Raw genomic sequence first — 12,679 nt, forward strand, 5'->3', positions numbered from 1 at the left:
GTGGAAGATGCAGTGAGCTATAATCACACCACTGCACTCATCCTGAACAACAGAATAAGACCCCATATTAAAAAATTAAAAATAAATGAAAAAGTATTCAATAACTTCCTTTATTTGTGGTTATGACTTGAATTTGCAAAGGCTCCACTTTTATAAAACTATGAGTTTGTGATACGTTCAAAATAACTGAACTGCAGCTTTTCAACTTCTGGAACTTCAACTTCTTCATTTTTTAGTGAGAAGTAGAGAGAAATATAAATTAAAATTAGTTTCAGTGTGTTGCATTATTTCACTTACGCTTATTATCTTGCTTTGTGGTTTCACATGCCTGTGAACTGCAGAACAGATTAGAAAGAAAGAATAAGCTAATTAAACTTAGGTCTCAAAAAACTAAAAAGAAAAACTTGAGAATATAGACAAAAATGTGAGGTAAAATTTTGACCAAACTATTAAAAATAGTTTCTGAGAAAATCTAAACTATTAAAAATAGTTTCTGAGAAAATCTATATAAAGTATATATATTTAGTTTATATTTACCTTTGTAACTCACTCAGGGGAAAAAAAAAGTTGGATGTGTTGGCAGTTAAGTCTTACAGATTCCCAAGAACTGAAAGAACTATAAATAGAACTTTTAAAGAAGTATTTTCTAACCATCTTACCCTACTATCAAATCAAAGTATTCTTTCTCTCTCTCCCTCTCTCCCTTCTGCTTCCTATCTCTTACTCTTTCCTTGTCCTTTTGTCTCTTTGTCTTTCTGTCTGACTTTTCCTTCCTTCCCTCCTTCCTTCCTCCCTCCCTTCCTCCCACCCTCCCTTCCTTCCTCCCTCCCTTCCTCCTTCCCTTCCTCCCTCCTTCCCTTCCTCCCTCCTTCCCTCCCTTCCTCCCTCCCTTCCTCCCTCCTTCCCTTCCTTCCTCTCCTCCTCTTCTTTCTCTCCTTTTTCTGTACTTTCTTGCCTTTCTTTCCCCTTCATCTCTCCTCCCTTCCTGTCTTCTATCCTGACTTTATATACTTTATCACTACACATTGGTTAGGGCTATCTTCTGGATATATGTATATCATACCAAAAAGTATTAGTGACCATCACTTTGTATCCAGAAAAGACATTTTCAGAGATTAAAAAAAATTAGTCTATGAATTAAATGTAATATTAAAGAAAATAATTTTCTTAGCAACCTGGGTTCTGAAATATCCCTATTCACTTCCTTTGTTTTCTACATGGAAAACAATATATGATGGCAAAGTTGTCACTGGATTTTTACCCCGATCCTCTATTTTGGTCTTTAGGAAGTATAGTGAAAACCTGACACAAACACGCATTCTCTAGCTAAATTTTACCACCTGAAGAGCCAGGGAATTAAAAAAAAGAGAGAGCTTTATTTGCTTCATTTTTTCTTAAATGCCTGAAATGTAATGTTTAAAAACATCCTAACCATGGTATTGTGGCATCGATGCTTGTTCATTTTATATTCTGGTTAATGTGAAACTTTCTGTTGAATTGGAATGGTTTTCAAAAAATGTTCCAAAAAATTGAAGTCTTTCTTCAGCTACATAATATGTAAATTCAACTTTAAGTGCAGACTGTAATACTCACACATAAATATCCGAAATCTTCCAACTGTTTGTGGTGTTTTACCAATTTGTTTCAAACAGTGCTAGGGATATTAAGCAACACAACACCCTCTGACAACAAAGGTGCTATTAAGGGCTGTTGCGTCAATAACGGGTGGATGTAAACTCCCTAAATAATCATAGATTGGATATTGTGTAGCAGTTTCAAAAGCACAATTATAGCCCATTGTGTCAGTAATGCGTGCATTTAGGCCTCTTAATAGTACATATTGGCAAACTGACTGTGAGATAGTGGAACTAGTTACCAAAGGGTAGATTCTCATTTCCTTGATATATTTTAGAAACGGAAATAACTATCTGTTTGAAATTATTTAGATTCATTCTTATTGGAGTCAGGGGGTTGGGAAACCTTGCCTCTAGTGGGCTCTTCTGGCACTGTCATTAGAAAAAAAATTATGAAACTGTTGTTGTACTCAAGTTTTTCTCAACCTTACTTCAGAGATGCAAAGCTCAATTTAGGATACACACGTGTCACATTTGTGTCAATTCAACTCCAATCCTGAAATATGGAAAATCTATGCATAGATCTCCTCAACTTGCTATGGCCATCTCCTATTTACAAGCCCATTGTTTCTAACAGAAAAAAAAAAAGTTTAAAAAATAAAGATTAAGTATCTCCTGCTTAACATCAGCAATCCATTCCTGATCCCATCTTGAAAAACTAAACAATCTGCCTTAAAATGCTAACCTAATGCCTATTTCCCAGCTTTTTTTAACTGGAAAATTTATATTACTATATATAAAACCAAAACTCCCAACTAACGTCCTAAAATGCAACTAAAATAGAGTAAAATATTTATATGTATGAAACAAACTATGATGTTAATATTAACTGCTTAAGGCATCATTTTCTGATCACCAATCTATTTTTAACAGTTTCTCTGTGAATTGGCATATACCGTTTTCATGCCATTACATCAATAGTACATTTTTGATAAAGCATAGCAACAACATACAGCAATAAACAAATTCAATGAAACATACAGATAAAAATCTATAGTTAAAATAAGGCAATTTCCAGAAACAAACCCTTTCCTATTTCTCCAATACAGTAAAAAGTGAAGCTTGAAGAAGGTTGACAAAAGGGAAGGAAGAGCATTTATTTCTTGTTGCAAACAGTAATGCATCAGAGTGTGTCTGGAATTGGTGGGTTCTTGGTCTCGCTGACTTCAAGAATGAAACCATGGACCCTCGTGGTGAATGTTACAGTTCTTAAACATGGTGTGTCCAGAGTTTGTTCCTTCTGATGTTTGGAGGTGTCCAGAGTTTCTTCCTTCTAGTGGGTTCGTGGTCTTGCTGACTTCAGGAGTGAAGCTGCAGACCTTGGCAGTGAGTGTTATAGCTCATAAAGGTGGCCTGGACCTGAAGAGTGAGCAGCAACAAGATTTACTGCAAAGAGAAAGAACAAAACTTCTACAGCATGGAAGCAGCCCACGTGGATGGCCGCTGACTGCTCAGGTGGCCTGCTTTTATTCCCTTATTTGGCCCCACCCACATCCTGCTGATTGGTCCATTTTACAGAGAGCTGATTGGTCCATTTTACAGAGTGCTGATTGGTCCATTTTACAGAGTGCTGATTGGTGCATTTACAAACCTTTAGCAACAAACAGAATGCTGATTGGTGCATTTACAATCCTTTAGCTAGACAGAAAAGTTCTCGAAGTCCCCACCCGACCCAGAAGCCCAGCTGGCTTCATCTCTCAAGAGGATCTAGGCAATGGGGGAACAATCTCAGGACAACTTTGAGATTCAGAGGAACAGACAGATTTCTGCATCATTTTAGTGCTGCTCTAGACACTCTTTAACAGGAAGGAAGGAATACAAATTTATGGTTGGTGATTGATGCTGTAGGTTAAAAAAAGTTATAAAACTGATTTTTGCTTAATTTCATCTATTTTTAATATGGTGTGTTAGCAGCATCTAGTCAATTTCAGTTTTTAATTGAAAGAATAGCTGGGTGCAGTGACTCAGTATGTAATCCCAGCACTTCAAGAGACCAATGCAGGAGGATCACTTGAGGCCAAGAGTTCGAGACTAGTCTGGGAAACATAGTGAGACTCTGTCTATACAAAACAAAACAAAAAAAAAAAAAAGCCAGGTGTGGTGTCACACAATTGTAGCCCCAGCTACTCAAGAGGCTGAAGCAGGAGGATCACTTGTGCCCCGGAGTTTGAGGCTGCAGTGAGCTTGAGCTATAATCTTTATTTTTATCCTTACCCCAGTTTTTCTTCTGATAAAATACAAATAAAACTTTCCACTGTACTACAGCCTGGATGACAAAGAGAGAGATCCTTTCTCAAAAAATATCTATTTAATTAAGTAAAATAAACATAAATGAAAGGAAAATGTTCATAACTGCATCTGCATATCCTTGTTTTTGACATTTACCCTACTTTTCTAAGCATCTAAGCATAATTGTGATACTTTACCAATTTTTGGATAGCAAGTTTTCCCACACCTGGTATATTATGTTTTGAACACTTAAATAAAAATCATCCGTATGTTAACACTGGCAAAACTTAACCAAAAAAGAAGGGATCGTATATTCTATGAACTTTAGGTTTTAAAGACCAAGAGGAGGTTAAGTGAGAGCACATTATTGAGGAGACAGTTTGAGCGACACGTCTATATTGCAAAGAGAATGAATCTCACCTCTCACACGACTTTCTTTAAAATTCCAAAGGTTTCCCCCATAACAAATTCTTGGATAAAATATGTTTTCATTTGTAGCTGGGCCTTCTCCATCAACTAGCATCAAATTTCCCTAACTGATATGCTATAGTGTGTTCACTCTTCTCACAAGACCAATTGCTCATCACCGATTCTTATAAGACCAATGATTTTCTGCACATCTCCTCCTAGACAATGGATGGTCTCCAGAATCCTGCACAAACTATTTCCCTGAGTATCTTAAATTTTAGCAATAAATTATTAGAGTTCACAGTGCAAAGTCATACTGCTATTAATACATTTTCCTTTTCTAATTTAGCTATAACTTTTAAACTTCTGACTTATCTACTTTAGGTGTATATTAGTAATTATGTAAGTCTGTGTTTTAGAAATTTTGTTTAAAACATTTGAAAGTTTTATTTGTATTTTATCAGAAAAAAACTGAGGTAAGGATAAAAATAAAGATAATATTTTAGAAGAAGCACTATAAAACAAAAAGTATCTTTTAAAAAATTAACTTTCTTTGTCTTTATATAAACCACAAAGAGAAAAAAATCAGCTAAAAGTCCTGATAACCAAAATACTAATAGAACATATAGTAGTTTTGAACTAGGTGCTTAAGAAAACTTCTCCATTTCCACCAGAATGCCTATTTCTGTATTTATACATGAAAATATTTATTGGATTGTCCACATTTATTTACAGACATATGAGTTATAAATGACACAGACTTAATAGTTCCATAGTTTTTTGAATAAACATAGAAATTGACCCTTCTGGTCTTAAAGCTTGAAACTTATATTTGTTTTCTCTGAGTTCCTTCATCAGGAAACAACCTCAGGCCTTTCAAAAAAGTTTCAAAAAAATGAAACTCATCAGATCACCATATCCAAACAATTAGATGCTGGACCCCACATTCATCATGATTGCTTCTTTGCCCCTCCCTAATTCCTGTTTTCTTACACATTGTTACATTTCTTTCCTGCTGTATAAACCCCGGTCAGTCAATAAGATAGATTTGAGACTGAATTCCCATGTCCTCAGCTGCAGCACCCTATTAAAGCCCTCTTCCTTGGCAATAACTCTTGTCTCAATGATTGGCTTTCTGTGCAGTGAGCAGCAGCAGCAGGACCTAGACTGAACCCCTGGCATTTTGGTAACACACACACACACACACACACACACACACACACACACACACACACACCTTTAAAATAAAAACGTATTGCTCCAGAAACAATGTTATTTCCTAAATGTTAGATTATACCTAATTTTTCTGAATGAGTTATTTTGGAAGAGATTCATGTCTTCTTATATAATAGAAGACAAATTGTTGAATAATAGTCTTATCGAGATAAATATTTTATAAAATTAAAAATTATGAGAGCTTTAAGAATTAAAATTGTCACTACATTTTAAATTTTGCTAATGTGCATAGATCAGTTTAGGAGAAGATCAGCTAGGGCTGTATGTGTAAGTTTTTTTGTTTTTTGAGACGGAGTCTCACTCTGTCACCCAGGCTGGAGTGCAGGGGTACGATCTTGGCTCACTACAACCTCCGCCACCCGGGTTCAAGCAATTGTCCTGCCTCAGCCTCCTGAGTAGCTGGGACTACAGGTGCCCGCCACCACGCCCAGCTAATTTTTTGTATTTTTAGTAGAGATGGGGTTTCACCATGTTTGCCAGGATCCCCCATTACCTAGATCCTGACCTTGTGATCCACCCACCTCTGCCTCCCAAAGTGCTGGGATTACAGGAATGAGCCACTGCGCTCAGCCGTAAGTTTTTAATAATTCTCCCTGTTGAGAGTGGGCAGATTACACCCCTGACAAGAAGTAATGCCAGAGATGACCATTACAAAAAAATAAATATTTAATAAATTACTTAACGTCAAACTGGCTATAACCAATGACTAACTAGAGACAATAGTACAGCAAGGGGGCATCTTCAAACTAATAGAAAACATGAAGTTTCTACTCATGGGGAACAACAACACACAGAGCAAGACAAAGCACATATGAAGAAGCTGATGTGCATTTAGTAAGAGATCCAAAGCAAGGCTGGATCAAATACCATTCATTCATTTAGCCAATATCTATTGACTGTCTATTCTACTTAGTCCACCAAAATAAAGCAGTGTGCCCTAAACACATCAGAATTTTTTACAATACTAAATACAGTAACAAGTACAACACAACATAATAACTGCTATACCAAAGATTATATGCAACGTACAGAAAGGAAGCTTATGGAAAAGAAAACTTGACCAAGGAAGTCCAGGAGAATTTTATTGAGGAGGTAGCATTAGAATGATATATTACAGGTTAGTGTCATGCCTGGTGGTAAGTAGTGGTGGAGAAGGCATTCTAAACAGAGGAAGTAATTTGTGTAAAGTCTTGAAAGAGTGAGGGAGTATAGCAATTGCAAGCAACTAAAGTAGTTTGCTATTTTGAAACCATAATGTAGAGAAGAAAAATAGCAGGATATGAGGCTGGACAGGGAGCAGAGCCAGATTACATGAAAGAAGTACTGTTAATGCCTGGGTGAGACAAGCAAGCAAAGAAGCAGTGACCGTATGCTGGGCTTCCATATAGGAATTCAAGGGAGTCTGTGCTGGAAATCTAGTTGTGAGTACTTTTGATACAGAAAGGGGGCAGGGAAGTGCTAGGAGGAGAAGAGTGGGGTCCCTGGCGAGGGCTCAACCCCTGGGTCTGTGCCCATGGACCTAGGTGAGCACAGGCATTTCTGTTTTCATGCCCAAATGTAGCAAGACCACCTTGGCCTGCCACGCCCCCATCCTGTGCCTATAAAAACTCTGAGACCCTAGTGGGGAGAGCACACATGTAGCTGGATGTCGAGAAGAGCACACCAATGGAAGCACATACAAGTGGCTGGATGTCGAGAGGAACACAGTGGTGAAGAACACACCGATAGGCACCAGTAGACACCACTGGGCCATCAACCAGCAGAATGACACAAAGTTTCGTTGGGATGGTTGGAGGAAAGCCCTGCTGCTGGGCCACCCCACTCAGGGTAAAACTACCTTTCCTCTCCACCTGCTTCTGGCCTCCCCATCCACCTCACTGAGAGCTACCACCACTCAATAAAAAACCTTGTACTCATTCTCCAAGCCCATGTGTGATCTGATTTTTCCAGTACACCAAGGCAAGAACCCTGGGATACAGAAAGCCCTCTGTCCTTGCCATCAGGCAGAGGGTCTAACTGAGCTGATTAACACAAGCCCAAGCCGCCTACAGACAATAAAACTAAAAGAGTACTGTGTAACACACACCCATTGGCATTTCAGGAGCCATAAGCATTCACCCCTAGATGCTGCCGTGGGGTCATAGCCTCACAACCTGCCCACTGCATGTGCCCCTTAGAGGTTTGAGCAGTGGGGCACTGAAGAATCGAGCCACTCCCCCTGTCATACACCCTACAAGGGGGACAAGGGAACTTTCCCATTTCCACTTTCATCATATCAAGTGGCAGTGGAATTCATGGGCAGACTAAATTACAAGAGGGAAGTATACCGTTTCTTCTTGGATATCAGTATGAAAGCTAGAATGAGCACTCTGTGCAGATAGAAGGACAATCAAGAATGAGCATTTCCCCAGACATCCTGGGAGAGGTAAATTTCAAGTACTGAGTAATTAACTGTACTAAAGGCCAGAGAGGTCAAATAAAATAAGGACTAAATATATGCATAGGGTTTGGCAACTAGCAGGTCATTGCTTGTCTTAATGAGAAAAATTCAATGGAGTGCCAACACTGAGGTAGACACTTACAACTCTCTAGCAAAGAGCAATTTAAAAGCCATGTTTCTCAAGTTTTAGAACCAGAGATTTGAGAAAGAAAAGGATTTTGTGAATGCTAAAAGCTTGACTGCACATATCAAAGTTTAAAATCCAAAGAATTCATGAGTCGTATTGCAGAGAAAACATGTAATAAAATTATAAGCTTTTCTGTGACCAAAATGAGAAAAGAAAAATATCTTAGGGAAGTCTGAGTTATGTGACATCTGCAAAATTTATCAGGCCAGAGAGACACGAGTATGGGACTTCAGTCATGCCTCCCTACCCCCAAGGCTATTCTCAAGCTTCGGGCTCAAATAAACTCTATACTTAGTCGTATTTTCTGAATCTCATTGTTTTAGGTTGACAAAACCAAATGGAGATATGGGACAAAAACAGGAATGGAAAGTGGGTGCTTCACAGACAAAAGAATATGATAAAACAGAATCAATATTAAGAAATTAATGGATCCCCGAGTTTCAGTAGAAATTTTGAATGAATTTAGGGGATTCCAGAGACAAAAATCTTTTGCCAGACTTCCCAGTTCAGTTGTAGAGAAATAATTTTATTTTGGTATGCATTGTTATATGTGTGTGAAAATTAAAAACAAGCAAACAAAAAAATTTCATCCCAAAAGAAATTTCTTTGACATGTTTCAGGATGGCAATTCAGAGAGCCTGCAGACAAGAATAATCCTGAAAAGCTGCCTTTTGTCAAAGAGACTTGCATCTGTACAGAAAATCTGCATTGGTGAAACAAACAGCCAGGCTTTCCCTGAGGTCCCCTCCCTTTTTGTTTAGATCTAGGGAAGATTAACTTAAAATCTGACCCCTTTGAAAGACTGACAGAGAAGCTTTATCACAGGTTACCATGTATGTCTTTTGAGACCTGTTATCTGTGAGGTTTTATCTATATAACAAGACTGTCTTTGCTCCATGCCTTTCTCTCTCCCACTCATAACCTATCTTGCCATGCTGCAAGCCCCCTATTCTTTCTGTAACCTCAAGATGGTATAAAAGCATCAATCATCTAGCCTTTTCTTTGGGTTATCATGTTTTGTATGACTCCCATATAATGTGGGCATGTTAATAAATTTTGTGTGTCTCTTCTCCTATTAATCTGCCTTTTGTCAGTTCATTTTCAGTGAACCTTTAGAGAATGATGGGCAAGTTTTCCCTTGGCCCCCACAGATTTGGCACTGTGAGCAGGATACCAAAACCACTCTGTTCTTCTGGAAGCCACAGCCAGGGGAACCTAGGATCTGAGAAGTTCACAAAACGGTAAGAAATTCTTACTAGTCAGACTCTCAGTCTTTCTCTGTAGAATCCAGTTGAGCGAATGATAAAAATCACTGTACCGTTTTCCCTTCAAACTTGAGACTGATGGGAGTAAAGCATTTTATACAGAGTAGTCTTAGGTATAGCAATTCTGGTGTATATTTTCTATGAATATTTACATTGTCTGATCCTTTTCCTCCCAGAAATAGTCGTTATTTTCTGCTTTGTCTCTGTCTTACTGTGTTATTTTGTCATAAAGAGGGTTACCATAGACCCTAAAATAGAAACTGGATAAGATTCGTTTCTCGTTTTATTTTATGTCCTTGAGAACTTGGCTTGTGACAAAGTGGGAACATTCTCTCTTGGTCTCAGCCTTCTATGGGGCATGATTTGGGTCACGTCCAGTGGCCAGTCTGAAAAGATTAGGAACCCAAGACATGTAAGATGTTGAACAGCACACTCTTTTTATCAAATCTGCCAAACTCTCTAGGGAGTTTGCCTTCATGAGGAGTCCCATCCATAAGGGGCTTTTGTGATCTCAATCCTTGTTGCCTGGTTAGTCTTGGGAAAGTCCAATCCCCGGAGAGCCTACCCAGTGCCACAGATTAACAAGTCTGTGACTGGTGCCCCCCGCCACAGATTTGTGGGATACTGGAGGCAGCATACACGCAAACGCCATCTTTAACCTTGTATAGCATCAAAAGTATTTTGCTATTCTAGCCTATTTCCAGGAGTGAATTTTTCTGGGGATCATGGGAGGATTCATCTTCTGCACCCATTTTAAAAACATTACTTGTATCTATGGTAACCTAAACCTGAAAAGTTATCTCTGGAACTTTTCATGACAAAGACCTATTGCTTTGAGTCACTTATAGAATAAATTGGCTATATTTAAAAGAAAACTTTTTAGAGAGTTTTTATCTTAAAACAGCTATCTTTTTGTAGCTATGAAAAGATATAAAATGAATTTATAGACTTACAACCTTCTTTGGCAAGAATAAAAGAAAAAAGCAGAAATCAGATTTAAAACAAAAGTAAATTTTTTTTTACATACACAAACTTCCTGCTTTGGATCTTTTGCATGATCTGCAAAAAGACCTATAGTCTAGTGGCTTGGAATTTATGTCTGTACTACTGTGGCCTGGGTTAAATTCCTGACCAGGGTAAAAGTCCCTTGGAAACATAAATAAAAAAAATCTGATATTTGCATATCTGTACCCATTTATTTTGTAATCCTTTCTACCCCCATAGATAGCTTTTGACTTCCACTCGTCCTGTTTTTAAATTTCCTGTGTGTATGGAACACAGGTTGTCAGGTCTTTGCAGACATTCAACTGAGAAACTGAAACCCTGGAGAACATGCTGGACAGAAGTGTGGGATGTGCTCCAGTTGTGGCTGGTGAAATTTTCTTTCTTTGAACTGTTGTTTGGAGTCCTCTGGATCTTGGGAAGCTTGAAGCTTTTACTCCCTCTTTGGAGACCTTGGTGATAGCCAAGAAGGGCTTTTTGGTTTTGTTCTCATGCGTACTTTTTTTTTTTGAGACGGAGTCTCGCTCTGTCGCCCAGGCTGGAGTGCAGTGGCGCAATCTCAGCTCACTGCAAGCTCCGCCTCCCGGGTTCACGCCATTCTCCTGCCTCAGCCTCTCCGAGTAGCTGGGACTACAGGCGCCTGCCACCATGCCCGGCTAATTTTTTGTATTCTTAGTAGAGACGGGGTTTCACCTTGGTCTCAATCTCCTGACCTCATGATCCGCCTGCCTCGGCCTCCCAAAGTGCTGGGATTACAAGCGTGAGCCACCGCGCCCGGCCGTTGTTCTCATGCGTACTTATTTCTTTTCGATTGGAGTCATGTGTTTAGGTATACCTTTGATTTAAAACTTTTGTTTGTATTTTGTATGTAACAGCAACTTGTTTTCCATTGTTTTGTTTCCTAACCTTGGTTGGAAAAACACACCTCCTGCCACTGCTGAGAACTGACTGGTGAGTGGAGGAAGCGAACATCCTCCCAGATCACGAGGGGAAAGGCTACTGCAAAGACGCCATTGCCTAGGTTCCGGTGAAAGGCCGACTGCTAATGGTATGCCCAGAATTGGTGGGTTCTTGGTCTCACTGACCTCAACAATGAAGCCACACAACCTCGCAGTGAGTGTTACAGTTCTTAAACACAGCATGTCCAGAGTTTGTTCCTTCTGATGTTCAGATGTGTTCAGTTTCTTCCTTCTGGTGGGTTCGTGGTCTTGCTGACTCAGGAGTGAAGCTGCAGACCTTTGCAGTGAGTGTTACAGCTCTTAAGGCAATGCGTCTGGAGTTGTTTGTTCCTCCCTGCGAGTTTGTGGTCTCACTGGCTTCAGGAATGAAGCTGCAGACCTTTGTGGTGAGTGTTACAGCTCATAAAGCAGTGTGGACCCAAAGAGTGAGCAACAGCAACATTTATTGCGAAGAGCAAAAGAACAAAGCGTCCACACTGTGGAAAGAGACCCAAGCCAATTGCCACTGCTGACGCCCGGCAGCCTGCTTTTATTCTCTTATCTGGCCTCACCCACATCCTGCTGATTGGTCCATTTTACAGAGAGCCGATTGGTCCATTTTACAGAGCACTGAATGGTCCATTTTACAGAGAGCCGATTGGTCCATTTTACAGAGCACTGATTGGTCCATTTTACAGAGAGGTGATTGGTCCATTTTGACAGGGTGCTCATTGGTGCGTTTACAATCCCTGAGCTGGACACAAAAGTTCTCCACATCCCCACTAGGTCAGCTAGATACAGAGTGTCCACACAAAGGTTCTCCAAGTCCCCACCAGAGTAGCCAAATACAGAGTGTCAACTGGTGCATTCACAAACCCTGAGCTAGACACAGGGTGCTGATTGGTGTGTTTACAAACCTTGAGCTAGATACACAGTGCCGATTGGTGTATTTATAATCCCTTAGCTAGACATAAAGGTTCTCCAAGTCCCCACTAGACTCAGGAGTCCAGCTGGCTTCACCCAGTGGATCTCCCACCCTGGCTGCAGGTGGAGCTGCCTGCCAGTCCCACACTGTGTGCTGGCACTCCTCAGCCCTTGGGCCGTCGATGGGACTGGGCGCCGTGGAGCAGGGGGTGGCGCTTGTCAGCGAGACTCAGGCCGTGTAGGAGCCCACGGCCCGGGGCGGTGGCAGGAGTTGGGGGAGACTCAGGCATGGGGGGGCTGGAGGTCTGGAGCCTTGCCCCGCGGGGAGGCAACTGAGGCCCAGTGAGAACTCGAGCGCAGCCCCGGTGGGCCAGCACTGCTGGGGAACCCGGTGCACTCTCCGCAGCTGCTGGCCC

Source organism: Hylobates moloch, unplaced genomic scaffold, assembly GCF_009828535.3.
Source record: "Hylobates moloch isolate HMO894 unplaced genomic scaffold, HMol_V3 SCAFFOLD_4, whole genome shotgun sequence".
In the NCBI taxonomy this organism is placed as follows: Eukaryota; Metazoa; Chordata; class Mammalia; order Primates; family Hylobatidae; genus Hylobates; species Hylobates moloch.